We start from the raw sequence: 14,831 nt of genomic DNA on the forward strand, positions 1-14,831 counted from the left end.
ACCCTGTTGCATCACAGGGCCGTGGTAATGCACAAAGAGCGCAAGCAAGAAGTCACAGAACTCTACCACAAGTAGAGCTGCAACAGGACCCGAGCATGTGACCCCCGACCTCCAATGGGAGGTCGTTCCATGGGCATGCTCAGTATGTGAAAAACAGGACTTCGTCCCAGAAACACCTGCTCACTGCTGAACATTGCTGGCTGCAAGGACAGAGCCTGGAAGGGCAGTAGTAACCAGTTATCCAGTATCAGCCTGAGCTAGACGCTGGGACCGATGTCTCCGCTGAGCAGACTCCACTGCGGCTGGAGAAGACTGGGAGACCGCAGCGGAGATGGTTTAAGATTCCCCCTGTGCAGAGGCGGGAACTCGACACCTAATATTACCACTCTCAATGAGCTGCGGAATGGCACTACTCCTCTCAATGAGCTGCGGAACCCGAATTTGCTCAACAGGCTCCCAGGACCTATTCTCTGGGCCATGACCCTTCCAATCCACCAAATAGAATTTTTTTACACGTACCACCTTACACCCCATGATGGCATTCACCTTGTATTCGTCCGTGGATGAACCCGATGTCCCGGCAGATGGCTCAGAAAACCGGGACATGTGGACGGGCTTTAGGAGGGACACATGAAAGGTTTAAGTGATGCCTAGGTGTGAAGGAAGGGCCAAATGGTAGACCACAGGATTAACCTGTTCCAGGATCTTGAAGGGACCTAGTTAGTGAGGCGCAAACTTAATGGACTCAACTTGCAGCCTAATATTACGGGTGGAGAGCCACACTAAATCGCCAGGAGCAAAGGTCAGAGCGGGGAGCTGATGTACATCGGCAGAGACACTCATTCTCTCCTTGGAGGCCCGGATAGCATCGTGTGTGCGGTCCCAAATGTCAAGTGCCTCCACAGCCCAGTCTGCCACCTTGGAGTCAGCGTTAGACATGGGCATGGGTACAGGAACCTGCGGATGCTGGCTGTAATTAAAGGGAACCTGTCACCTGAATGTGGCGGGGCTGGTTTTTGGTCATCTAGGCGGAGTTTTCGGGTGTTTGATTCATCCTTTCCTTACCCGCTGGCTGCATGCTGGCCGCAATATTGGATTGAAAGTCATTCTCTGTTCTCTCTGTAGTACATGCCTGCGCAAGGCAAGATTGCCATCACAAAGTCCATCCCGACCATTTCCCAGGGCCTGTCCACCAACGGCAGGGGGTAAAGTAGCCCAGCAGGCTGTTGTCGAGGAGACTTATTCTTGTCGCAGGAGACAAGCTGGCGGCGAAACGCGCGTTGGGGTGAAGGGACGCCTAGGGGAAGCTCTGTGCCAGGTAATGTGTACACGGTTCTTATTTTATCCCCCCGATTCTATTGAGGCGGCTATGTCCTGCATATTGGCCCATTGATTGTGGCATATATATATTATCTGGGGCGGTTAAACATTGAGTTAGGGTCCTGATGCTATAGGATCCTGGGTATTGATCTATACATGCTGCCCATCTTCTGTAAACTTTGAGTAGGTATTGTGTCAGCATTCCTTTTGACATAGAATTATTGTGTCAACCACTAGCAGGTATTTGCAGATGGTTGCTGTATATACATATATATACCTATATTGTATTTATCAACTGTTTTGTTTTTATATTTATTTATAATAAAATATGATTTTATACCTTTATTGTGGGATCTCTTCTTGGTCCATTGATACTTACATGGGATTTTGTGTTATAGTCTGTAAATAAAGCAAATTTTTGTGGTCGGCACCAACGGATGAGGCATCCACCTCCATTATAAATGGTTTACCTACATCGGGCGATGTAGGATGGGAGTGCTAGCAAAATGAGACTTAATAGAGAGGAAGGCCTTGGAGACCTCCTCCGAACACAATTTGGGATGTGCTCCCTTCTTGATGAGGGCTACCAAAGTTGAGTGGTGGGGAATGAATGAATAGTTAATGAACCCCATAAAGCTCTGCACCATAGCCAATCCCTGGACGGAGATGATATAGCCAAGGAAAGGCAAGGACTCCTGCTCAAACACACTTATCCAACTTGGCATAGAGGGAGTTTGCCTGTAGGAGGTCGAAGACTTTGCAAACATCTCTCCGGTGGGAGTCTATATCAGGAGAGTAGGTGGGAATATCATCCAGGTAGACTATGACCGAGGTGGAGAGCATATCCATATCATTCATAAAGTCTTGGAAAACGGCAGGAGCTTTACAGAGCCCGTAGGCTCTGTTTTGGGGGTATTTGGGGTCGAGCTGAACAGGGACCCTCAAAATGTCCTTGTTTAACATGGGCGCCTATGCTGGAGTTTCCATAAATGTGGTCATTTTTGGGGGGTCACTGTTCAGCCCGGTTTGAGGCAAACGACCCCAAACTTTTAGGGGGGTAGAGGCAAAATCACTATAGGGGTCCAGGGGTGTGAAAGTTTTGGGGAGCTCATTGGGGCCCCCCAAATGTGTCAAAACTCAAGCAACACCCCCTTGGCCCCATTGACCCCAAAACTTCTGAAAATCTTAACCCACAATTGTGAAGTGCTCCTCTAACACCCCTGAAAATTTGGGGTCGATACCCCAAAACCGGGGTGAAGAGTGACCCCCCCAAAGTGACCCTGTTTAACATGGGCACCTAAGGCACAGTTGGCTCAGTTTGGGGTCTCACCACTCAGCCACGTTTGGGGGTATCAACCCCAAATTCTTATGGTGTCTGTAGATGGACTTCAAGAGTGTGGGGTAATGTTTGCAGAATTTTGGAGGTCAACGGGGGCTCCCAAAATTTTGACACCCTTGGCCCCCTAGAGTTAGTGTTCCTCTACGCCCCTGAAAGTTTGGGGTTGATTGCCCCAAACCAGGCTTAACAGTGACCCCCGATAAATGATAAAATTTGTGGAAACTCCAGCATAGGTGCCCATGTTAAAAAGGGTCACTTTGAGGGGTCACTGTTCAGCCTGGTTTTGGGGTATCGACCCCAAACTTTGAGGGAGGGGGCCCATCAAGAGTTACCCCACACTCTTGAAGTGTTCCTCTAACTCCCCTGAAAATTTTGGGTCCATACTCCCAAACCGGGCTGAACAGTGACCCCCAAAGTGACCCTATGTGAAGAACCTTTGAACACATGTAGTGTTCTGACATGTACAGAGAACCAGAGCAGCTCACATATAGATTATATAGCTGGGAGAATGAATGAGTTAAAAACTATTATTTGTTTTATACTTGTAAAATGTATACTCATAATAGACAGGGAGTATTCATGCACCCATCAGTGCACCCAAGTTGATTATAACCCAGAAACACCAAAACATCAATTTTAACTTTAAAAGACACAGGTTTGGAGAAACCGGACTTACAATGAGAACAACTTTTCCCTTTTAGATGAATATTAAGATGACACAAGAAAGAAAAAAATTTTCATTAAATTCAAGTTTTATTGAAGCAACAAGTTTGACTAAATCATCAAAATATACAGTGGATTAAAGTGTCTTCGGTTTCATCCCACGGTACTAAGTCCAGGTGCCGATGTGATGATAAAAAAGTTGTTTCAAGGAAAACTGGCAAAGAGAGTTCATACAAATCAGATCCAGAATTAGTTTTCAAATTCAGTTGCCACTGGTTCTTCTGTCATCTCCACCAGCAAGGAAATCATTATTTTTTCTGTGGGAAAATAAGGATAAAATATAGATATTACACCATAATGAAATGAAACAATAGACAATACATTGTCAAATTTATCTGTTTGTATAAAATATACTGGAAAACCCCAAGTTTTTTGGAAATGGTCCCATTTTAGATATTTGTCTCAATAATAAAGAAAGTAAGATATATTCTGCCCCAAACTCATCCCGCTCAATCCTGGCTCAAATTGTGTGCAGTAGATTATAAGATTTCAAGCTTGCAAGAACTATCACAATAAATAAAAGTCTGTCTGACATTAAATTAATTGTCACCAAATTGTCCCAAAAGCAGATTTGTCCAAGGTGTGGAGACCCTACATGGATTGAGGAGTGCATTGTCACCTTACCTGTTACGCTTCTTCAGAAGCTTCTTGACCTTGGATCTCCTCTCCAGGTCTTCCGGGATGTCAGGACAGTCCACAAAATCATGGCCTAGTCTGAGGCAACTTTCACAGAAAGGTGTTTTTTTGCCCTTCTTGTGATTCACATTCTCCTCACTCGATGAAGTGTCTGAGTAAGAAATGATGGCATCTGAGCTTCCCAATGTGCATCTGTCTGGTAGATGCCAAAGTCCATCAAATGAGGAATCATCTTTCCTCAGTCTGACCAGCAAAGACAAATTCCCAGTCCAAAATCCAAAAGTATTGAGGGCCTTGGTGGGACCTTTCAAGACAGTGCAGAGTTGTCCTAGGTCTTCAGCAATCTCCTTCTCTGGTGTTTGTGGATTTCACATGGTTACAAATATTTCCATTTCATCAGTACTAGCTGGACAGTTGGCTGAGAGGGTGTTAGGAGTCGAGTTTCCTCTGCTGCACAGGGGGATCTTGATCCGTCTCCGCTGCAGTCTCCCATTCTTCTCCAGCCGCAGTGGAGTCTGCTCAGCAGGGACGTCGATCCCAGCGTCTCGCTCAGTCTGACTCTGTGCGAAGAGTTACTGCTGCTTTTCCTGCTTCTGCCATTGAAGCCAGTGCTGGGCAGCGGCGAGTGGACGTTTCTGGATCTAAGTCCTGCTTTTCTCTGTCTGAGCATGCCCAGGGCAGGATCTCCCGTTGGAGATCGAAGGTCACATGCTCAGGTATTGCAGCACATCCCATTGGTCCTCCTGGAAGGTCCTGAAAGGGCAAAACTTCGGTAGCAGCTTCCTGTGCTGCAACTATATAAGCTGCGCATGACCGCACGGCCATGCGCTAGTATTGTCTTGTAATTATGTGTGTGTGTTGTGAGTGAAAGTCGCTCTTTAAATAACCCTCCCTATTGAATGACTGTTCGCGGAAGGTGTATGTTTGCTATCTAGCGCCCGACTTATCCAACAGCACGTAACACACATTACAGCTACCAGTTGCTGTGTCCGCCAGTACGGCGCTGTGCGCTTGCTCTGCGCTTTCCTGACCCAAGCCAGGGTGGTTAGTGGCGTCCGTCAGTGCGGCACCGCACGCACTCTTGTGCCTTTATATTATTATTTATGTTCCTCTGACACCCCAGTTGTGGTGTCCAGCGCATGGGGTCTTCTGAACTCAAATCCTCAGTCTCGGGTTTGAGATTAGTGACTCCTTGCTTGCGCTCTATGTGCGGTACCGCGGTCCTGTGACGCAACAGGGTCGCTTCCTTCACACAGGGTGAAGTTAACCCATGTGTGTATTCTTATAGTACCACGATATAGTCCGTCTTTACTAGCAGCGGGGTTTTTACCTGAACGGTGGACCTCGGACTGCGAACGCACCTAGTTCCACTTCATCTTGTACTTGGTGCGTTCCGCCAGTCCTTAACAGAGGGATTCAGGTGTTGTAGACTTCTCCATTATTTTATCCCTTCTGATTGTAGCTGCAGGATGTGAAATAGTAGAGTGCAGGAGAATAATCTTTAGGAGAATGTAAGAGGGTAGAGAGAAGACCCTCCTTTTATATCAGTCTGGGAAAGGGGAGGGCTTTTCCTATCATTGTTTACACCATCTTAGGTGTCAGGTAGATTTAATCTGATTTATGTAATACAAGTCTATTCAATAGGAGAAGACCCAAAGAAAACACCTATATAAGGAGCTTCCCTCCAAGTATCTCTCCATGGTCTTAAGGTACCGTCACATTAAAGGGAACCTGTCACCCCGTTTTTTCAAGAAGAGCTAAAAATAGCGTTAAATAGGGGCAGAGCTTGGCTTTACATTAGTGTATTTTGGAGCCTTTATTCCCCACCTATGCTGCCGAAATACCTTTGTAAAGTCGCAGTTTTGGGCTGTCACTCACGCTGGTCAGGTCATATGGGCGTGGTGACAGCGCTGTTTCTCCCCCAGATCTCCGTTGGTGGCGTAGTGGTCTGTGCATGCCCAACAGGCGAATCCAGTGCGCAGCTTGAAGGAAAATAGCGCAATCTGCGCTATTCAGCCGTTTATCGGTGGGCGCGGCCATCTTTGTGAGGCCGCGCGTGCGCAGATGGTTCTTCTCGGCTTCCCGGGGCTTTAGGAAAATGGCCGCGGGATGCCGCGCGTGCGCAGATGGAGATCGGCTTCAGGAAAATGGCCGTTGAGATCGCCATCTGCGCACGCGCGGCATCCCGCGGCCATTTTCCTGAAGCCCCGGGAAGCCAAGAAGAACCATCTGCGCACGCACGGCCTCACAAAGATGGCCACGCCCACCGATAAATGGCTGAATAGCGCAGATCACGCTATTTTCCTTGAAGCTGCACAGTGGATTCGCCACTTGGACATGCGCACACCACTACGCCACCAACAGAGATCTGGGGGAGAAACAGCGCTGTCACCACGCCCATATGACCTGACCAGCGTGAGTGACAGCCCAAAACTGCGACTTTACAAAGGTATTTTGGCAGCATAGGTGGGGAATAAAGGCTCCAAAATACACTAATGTAAAGTCCAGCTCTGCCCCTATTTAACGCTATTTTTAGCTCTTCTTGAAAAAACGGGGTGACAGGTTCCCTTTAAGCGGCACTGCAGCGATATAGACAACGATGCCGATTGCTGCAGCATCGCTGTTTGGTCGCTGAAGAGCTGTCACACAGACAGCTCTCCAGCGACCAACGATGCGGAAGTCCCCGGGTAGCCAGGGTAAAACATCGGGTTACTAAGCGCAGGGCCGCGCTTAGTAACCCGATGCTTACCTTGGTTACCATTGTAAATGTAAAAAAACAAACACTAGATACTTACATTCCGGTGTCTGGTCACGTCCCTCGCCTTCAGCTTCCCGCACTGACTGTGAGCGGCGCGCCGGCCAGCCGTAAAGCAGAGCGGTGACGTCACCGCTGTGCTCTGCTTTACGGCCGGCCAGCGCTCACAGTCAGTGTGGGAAGCTGAAGGCGAGGGACGTGACCAGACACCGGAATGTAAGTATGTAGTGTTTTTTTTTTTACATTTATAATGGTAACCAGGGTAAACATTGGGTTACTAAGCGCGGCCCTGCGCTTAGTAACCCGATATTTACCCTGGTTAAAAGTGAAGACATCGCTGAATCGGCGTGACACACACCGAGTCAGCGATATCAGTGGGAGATCAGCAACCAAAATAAAGTTCTGATCATTCCCCAGAGACCAACGATCTCCCAGCAGGGGTCTGATCCTTGGTCGCTGTCACGCATAGCGATTTCGGTAACGATATCGTTGCTACGTCACAAAAAGCAACGATATCGTTAACGATATCGTTATGTGTGACGGTACCTTTATGTCTAGACATATATTATCTATTTATCCGTCATCTATCTTGTATTTTATTAATCACATTTCACTTTCCTGTTAACTCTTTACTAAATAGTCATCTACCTGTGTTTATCTGTCTAATATAATTCATTTGGATTTCCCTCTGTTGTTCATCTGTATTTAGGCAATTTATTGATTCATATTTTCATAAAAAAAGTGTACAGATAGATCTAGAAAAACAGACTTATTCCCAAGATGTGCAATACTTTTAATAAAATAACAATAATTTGATTTATTTCAATCAATTGTCAAAAACAAACAAAATAAACCTGTAAATTAGAAGGAAGAAGAAAGAGATGCAGAAAATATTATATTTGTCTATCATGTATTTATAATTAATCTCCAGATCAAAATATATTTGTCTCCATTGCTCTTTCCAGAAACCAGTCAGCCTTTAGGTGCATTGCTCTGGGATAAAGCTATTAATTTACTTGAATAATAATGGAGGCCGCCTTTATTACTATCCAACTGAACTAATAGAATTGTCCCTGAGAAACAATGGATTCTGCAGGGGTTACACTTTTCCAGAACTTTGTACATTTTGCAGCTTTTCAGCAAGAGAAGAGCCAAGCACATGACCAGCATCCACCCAAGCAGACTGTATACATAGGGCATTTCATATATAAGTGACTAAGTTTATTTCCTCAGGAATATTCATATAGGAAATGTGATAGATGTGAAATAGATACAAAATATATAGAAAAAAAAACCCATACATGTTATATAATCGTTGTCCAAACCCAATGAATTTTGTCACCATATAACGTTAACTACGGTGTCCTAACTCTTCTTTGGCAAGAAACATGATAATTTGGGGTAGATAAATATGACATACAAAAAGACAATTACAAAAAAGTTTGTTTATACAAACGATCCATTGCTAATGATTCTCTTCCATTAAAGTAACTCACTAAAAAGATTAAAAAAAAGTTTTAATAACTCAGTAATGGCAGTTACTGCAAAGCAAGCGATTATCACTGTCAGTAAGCTTGATATAAAAGCAAGTATTTTACTTATTGTAACAAATTGATATATTTATACCTAAAAACATGGTGGAATTAAGAACAAACATCAGTTTTTTTCCCATTTGGTCTCTAAAATTGGGGTAAGTATAGAACTCATTCTGTTCTTCAAAGGAGCCTATCCATATGACAAAACTATTATCTATAATTCATGACCAGCTCAGAATCAGGTGACATTTTGGGATAACCACCACATTTGACCCCATGGCGGTTCCTCTTTGTTTAACCCCTTCATGACCCAGCCTATTTTGACCTTAAAGACCTTGCCGTTTTTTGCAATTCTGACCAGTGTCCGTTTATGAGGTAATAACTCAGGAACGCTTCAACGGATCCTAGCGGTTCTGAGATTGTTTTTTCATGACATATTGGGCTTCATGTTAGTGGTAAATTTAGGTCAATAAATTATGCGTTTATTTGTGATAAAAACGGAAATTTGGCGAAAATTTTGAAAATTTCGCAATTTTCACATTTTGAATTTTTATTTTGTTAAACCGGAGAGTTATGGGACACAAAATACTTAATAAATAACATTTCCCACATGTTTACTGTACATCAGCACAATTTTGGAAACAAATTTTTTTTTTGCTAGGAAGTTATAAGGGTTAAAATTTGACCAGCGATTTCTCATTTTTACAACGAAATTTACAAAACCATTTTTTTAGGGACCACCTCACATTTGAAGTCAGTTTGAGGGGTCTATATGGCTGAAAATACCCAAAAGTGACACCATTCTAAAAACTGCACCCCTCAAGGTACTCAAAACCACATTCAAGAAGTTTATTAACCCTTCAGGTGCTTCACAGCAGCAGAAGCAACATGGAAGGAAAAAATGAACATTTAACTTTTTAGTCACAAAAATTATCTTTTAGCAACAATTTATTTATTTTCCCAATGGTAAAAGGAGAAACTAAACCACGAAAGTTGTTGTCCAATTTGTCCTGAGTACGCTGATACCTCATATGTGGGGGTAAACCACTGTATGGGCGCACGGCAGGGCTTGGAAGGGAAGGAGCGCCATTTGACTTTTTGAATCAAAAATTGGCTCCACTCTTTAGCGGACACCATGTCACGTTTGGAGAGCCCCCGTGTGCCTAAAAATTGGAGCTCCCCCACAAGTGACCCCATTTTGGAAACTAGACACCCCAAGGAACTTATCTAGATGCATAGTGAGCACTTTGAACCCCCAGGTGCTTCACAAATTGATCCGTAAAAATGAAAAAGTACTTTTTTTCACAAAAAAATTCTTTTAGCCTCAATTTTTTCATTTTCACGTGGGCAACAGGATAAAATGGATCCTAAAATTTGTTGGGCAATTTCTCCTGAGTACACTGATACCTCACATGTGGGGGTAAACCACTGTTTGGGCACATGGTAAGGCTCGGAAGGAGCGCCATTTGACTTTTTGAATGAAAAATTATCTCCATCGTTAGCGGACACCATGTCGCGTTTGGAAAGCTCCTGTGTGCCTAAACTTTGGTGCTCCCCCACAAGTGACCCCATTTTAGAAACTAGACCCCCCAAGGAACTTATTTAGATGCCTAGTGAGCACTTTAAACCCTCAGGTGCTTCACAAATTGATCTGTAAAAATGAAAAAGTACTTTTTTTTCACAAAAAAATTATTTTCGCCTCAATTTTTTCATTTTCACATGGGCAATAGGATAAAATGGATCATAAAATTTGTTGGGCAATTTCTCCCAAGTACGCCGATACCTCATATGTGGGGGTAAACCATTGTTTGGGCACTCGGCAGGGCTCGGAAGGGAAGGCGCGCCATTTGACTTTTTGAATAGAAAATTAGCTCCAATTGTTAGCGGACACCATGTCGCGTTTGGAGAGCCCCTGTGTGCCTAAACGTTGGAGCTCCCCCACAAGTGACCCCATTTTGGAAACTAGACCCCCCAAGGAACTTATCTAGATGCATATTGAGCACTTTAAACCCCCAGGTGCTTCACAGAAGTTTATAACGCAGAGCCATGAAAATAAAAAATAATTTTTCTTTCCTCAAAAATGATTTTTTAGCCTGGAATTTCCTATTTTGCAAAGGGTAATAGGAGAAATTGGACCCCAAATGTTGTTGTCCAGTTTGTCCTGAGTACGCTGATACCCCATATGTGGGGGTAAACCACTGTTTGGGCGCACGGTAGGGCTCGGAAGGGAAGGCACGCCATTTGGCTTTTTAAATGGAAAATTAGCTCCAATCATTAGCGGACACCATGTCACGTTTGGAGAGCCCCTGTGTGCCTAAACATTGGAGATCCCCCAGAAATGACCCCATTTTGGAAACTAGTCCACCAAAGGAACTAATCTAGATGTGTGGTGAGGACTTTGAACCCCCAAGTGCTTCACAGAAGTTTATAACGCAGAGCCATGAAAAAAAAAAAAATTATTTTCTCAAAAATGATCTTTTAGCCTGCAATTTTTTATTTTCCCAAGGGTATCAGGAGAAATTTGACCCCATAGGTTGTTGTCCAGTTTGTCCTGAGTACGCTGATACCCCATATGTGGGGGTAAATCACTGTTTGGGCACATGCCGGGGCTCGGAAGGGAAGTAGTGACGTTTTGAAATGCAGACTTTGATGGAATGCTCTGCGGGCGTCACGTTGCGTTTGCAGAGCCCCTGATGTGGCTTAACAGTAGAAACCCCCCACAAGTGACACCATTTTGGAAACTAGACCCCGAAAGGAACTTATCTAGATGTGTGGTGAGCACTTTGAACCCCCAAGTGCTTCATAGAAGTTTATAATGCAGAGCCGTGAAAATAATAAATACGTTTTCTTTCCTCAAAAATAATTATTTAGCCCAGAATTTTTTATTTTCCCAAGGGTTACAGGAGAAATTGGACCCCAAACGTTGTTGGTCAGTTTCTCCTGAGTACGCTGATACCCCATGTGTGGAGGTAAACCACTGTTTGGGCACACGTCGGGGCTCAGAAGGGAAGTAGTGACTTTTGAAATGCAGACTTTGATGGAATGGTCTGCGGGCGTCACGTTGCGTTTGCAGAGCCCCTGGTGTGCCTAAACAGTAGAAACCCCCACAAGTGACCCCATTTTAGAAACTAGACCCCCCAAGGAACTAATCTAGATATGTGGTGAGCACTTTGAACCCCCAAGTGCTTCACAGACGTTTACAACGCAGAGCCGTGAAAATAAAAAATCATTTTTCTTTCCTCAAAAATGATGTTTTAGCAAGCATTTTTTTATTTTCACAAGGGTAACAGGAGAAATTGGACCCCAGTAATTGTTGTGCAGTTTATCCTGAGTATGCTGGTACCCCATATGTGGGGGTAAACCACTGTTTGGGCACACGTCAGGGCTCGGAATTGAGGGAGCACCATTTGACTTTTTGAATACGAGATTGGCTGGAATCAATGGTGGCGCCATGTTGTGTTTGGAGACCCCTGATGTGCCTAAACAGTGGTAACCCCTCAATTCTACCTCCAACACTAACCCCCCCACACCCCTAACCCTAATCCCAACTGTAGCCATAACCCTAATCACACCCCTAATTCCAACACTAACCCTAAGGCTATGTGCCCACGTTGCGGATTCGTGTGAGATTTTTCAGCATCATTTTTGAAAAATCCGCGGGTAAAAGGCACTGCGTTTTACCTGCGGATTTACCGCGGATTTCCAGTGTTTTTTGTGCGGATTTCACCTGCGGATTCCTATTGAGGAACAGGTGTAAAACGCTGCGGAATCCGCACGAAGAATTGACATGCTGCGGAAAATACAACGCAGCGTTTCTGCGCGGTATTTTCCGCACCATGGGCACAGCGGATTTGGTTTCCATATGTTTACATGGTACTGTAAACCTGATGGAACACTGCTGCGGATCCGCAGCCAAATCCGCACCATGTGCACATAGCCTAATTCTAAAGGTATGTGCACACTTTCGGAAAACGCTGCGGATCCGCAGCAGTTTCCCATGAGTTTACAGTTCAATGTAAACATATGGGAAACAAAAATCGCTGTACACATGCTGCGGAAAAACTGCACGGAAACGCAGCGGTTTACATTCCGCAGCATGTCACTTCTTTGTGCGGATTCCGCAGCGGTTTTACAACTGCTCAAATAGAAAATCGCAGTTGTAAAACCGCAGTGAAATGCGCAGAAAAAACGCGGTAAATCCGCCATAAATCCGCAGCGGTTTAGCACTGCGGATTTATCAAATCTGCAGCGGAAAAATCTGCAGACGACCAGAATACGTGTGCATATACCGAAACCCTAGCCCTAACCCTAGCCCTAACCCTAGCCCTAACCCTAGCCCTAGCCCTAACCTTAGCCCTAACCCCAGCCCTAACCCTAACCCTAGCCCTAACCCTAACCCTACCCCTAACCCTAACCCTATTCTAACATTATTGGAAAAAAAAAATTCTTTATTTTTTTATTGTCCCTACCTATGGGGGTGACAAAGGGGGGGGGGCCATTTATTATTTTTTTTATTTTGATCACTGAGATATAATCTATCTCAGTGATCAAAATGCACTTTGGAACGAATCTGCCGGCCGGCAGATTCGGCGGGCGCACTGCGCATGCGCCCGCCATTTTGGAAGATGGCGGCGCCCGGGGAGATGACGGACGGACCTCGGCACGATCGGTAAGTATGATGGGGTGGGGGGGAGCACGGGGGGGGGATCGGAGCATGGGGGGGTGAATCGGAGCGCGGGAGGGGTGGAACGGAGCACGGGGGGGTGGAACGGAGCACGGGGGGGTGGAACGGAGCACGGGGGGTGTAACGGAGCACGGAGGGGGTGGATCGGAGTGCAGGGGGGGTGATTGGAGCACGGGGGGGTGATTGGAGCTCGGGGGGATCGGACAAGAGCACAGGGGGAGCGGAGCACAGGACGGAGGAGAGCCGGAGCAGTGTACCGGACAGATCGGAGGGCTGGGGGGGCGATCGGTGGGGTGGGGGCACATTAGTGTTTCCAGCCATGGCCGATGATATTGCAGCATCGGCCATGGCTGGATTGTAATATTTCACCAGTTATAATAGGTGAAATATTACAAATTGCTCTGATTGGCAGTTTCACTTTCAACAGCCAATCAGAGCGATCGTAGCCACGGGGGGGTGAAGTCACCCCCCCTGGGCTAAACTACCACTCCCCCTGTCCCTGCAGATCGGGTGAAATTGGAGTTAACCCTTTCACCGGATCTGCAGGGACGCGATCTTTCCATGACGCCACATAGGCGTCATGGGTCGGATTGGCACCGACTTTCATGACGCCTACGTGGCGTCAAAGGTCGGGAAGGGGTTAACAAAAAAATTATTTAATTGCAGTGACATTTTCATAAAAAAGACAACTATTAGGGAACGCAAAAAAATATTGCTGGAAAATGGAATGTGTTGGTAGTGAGGGTGCCCCTGGCCTTAGCCAAAAATATAATTCAATGACGTGTTAAGAGTTAGTATGTCAAATGATATTAGATTGCCATTGTAAAAAGTAATTAGACCAGAGATCATAATAAGAAAGTCAGATATGTCCTTAATAAAGAAGGATATAATAATAGTGGAAAAGATGTGCAGGATTCTATTCAGGTAAATGGTTATACAGGAAAACATGGACCCCATCCAGGACACAATGGGATGACTTGGTGGGTGGATTGTGTAATGTCCCAGGTCTTGTATTTTGTACCAAATGTCCATAACCATCTAGCTATTGAACTTATCATTATTTTTCACATGGAGTACTGTGTCCAGTTTTGGGCACCGGTGCTCAGGAAGGATATAATGGAACTAGAGAGAGTACAAAGGAGGGCAACAAAATTAATAAAGGGGATGGGAGAACTACAATACCCAGATAGATTAGCAAAATTAGGATTATTTATTCTAGAAAAAAGACGACTGAGGGGCGATCTAATAACCATGTATAAGTATATAAGGGGACAATACAAATATCTCGCTGAGGATCTGTTTATACCAAGGAAGGTGACGGGCACAAGGGGGCATTCTTTGCGTCTGGAGGAGAGAAGGTTTTTCCACCAACATAGAAGAGGATTCTTTACTGTTAGGGCAGGGAGAATTTGGAATTGCTTGCCTGAGGAGGTGGTGATGGCGAACTCAGTCGAGGGGTTCAAGAGAGGCCCGGATGTCTTCCTGGAGCAGAACAATATTGTATCATACAATTATTAGGTTCTGCAGAAGGACGTATATCTGGGGATTTATTATGATGGAATATAGGCTGAACTGGATGGACAAATGTCTTTTTTCGGCCTTACTAACTATGTTACTATGTTACTATTTTTGAGTATCTCCTTTACAAATTGTCATCTATTAACCTAACTATTAAATCTGTCATTTAAAATTTGTGCACTCATAGTTGAAAATTGGAACTAAAACTTTGATTATAGTTATTTGAATCAGTAATTATTTCACCCAACTAAACCAAGGTGTTACATGTTATATGCTGCATGCAATATTTACTTATCAACTTTGATTTCCATCTGGATATCA

Source organism: Ranitomeya imitator, chromosome 1 (assembly GCF_032444005.1).
Source record: "Ranitomeya imitator isolate aRanImi1 chromosome 1, aRanImi1.pri, whole genome shotgun sequence".
Lineage (NCBI taxonomy): Eukaryota > Metazoa > Chordata > Amphibia > Anura > Dendrobatidae > Ranitomeya > Ranitomeya imitator.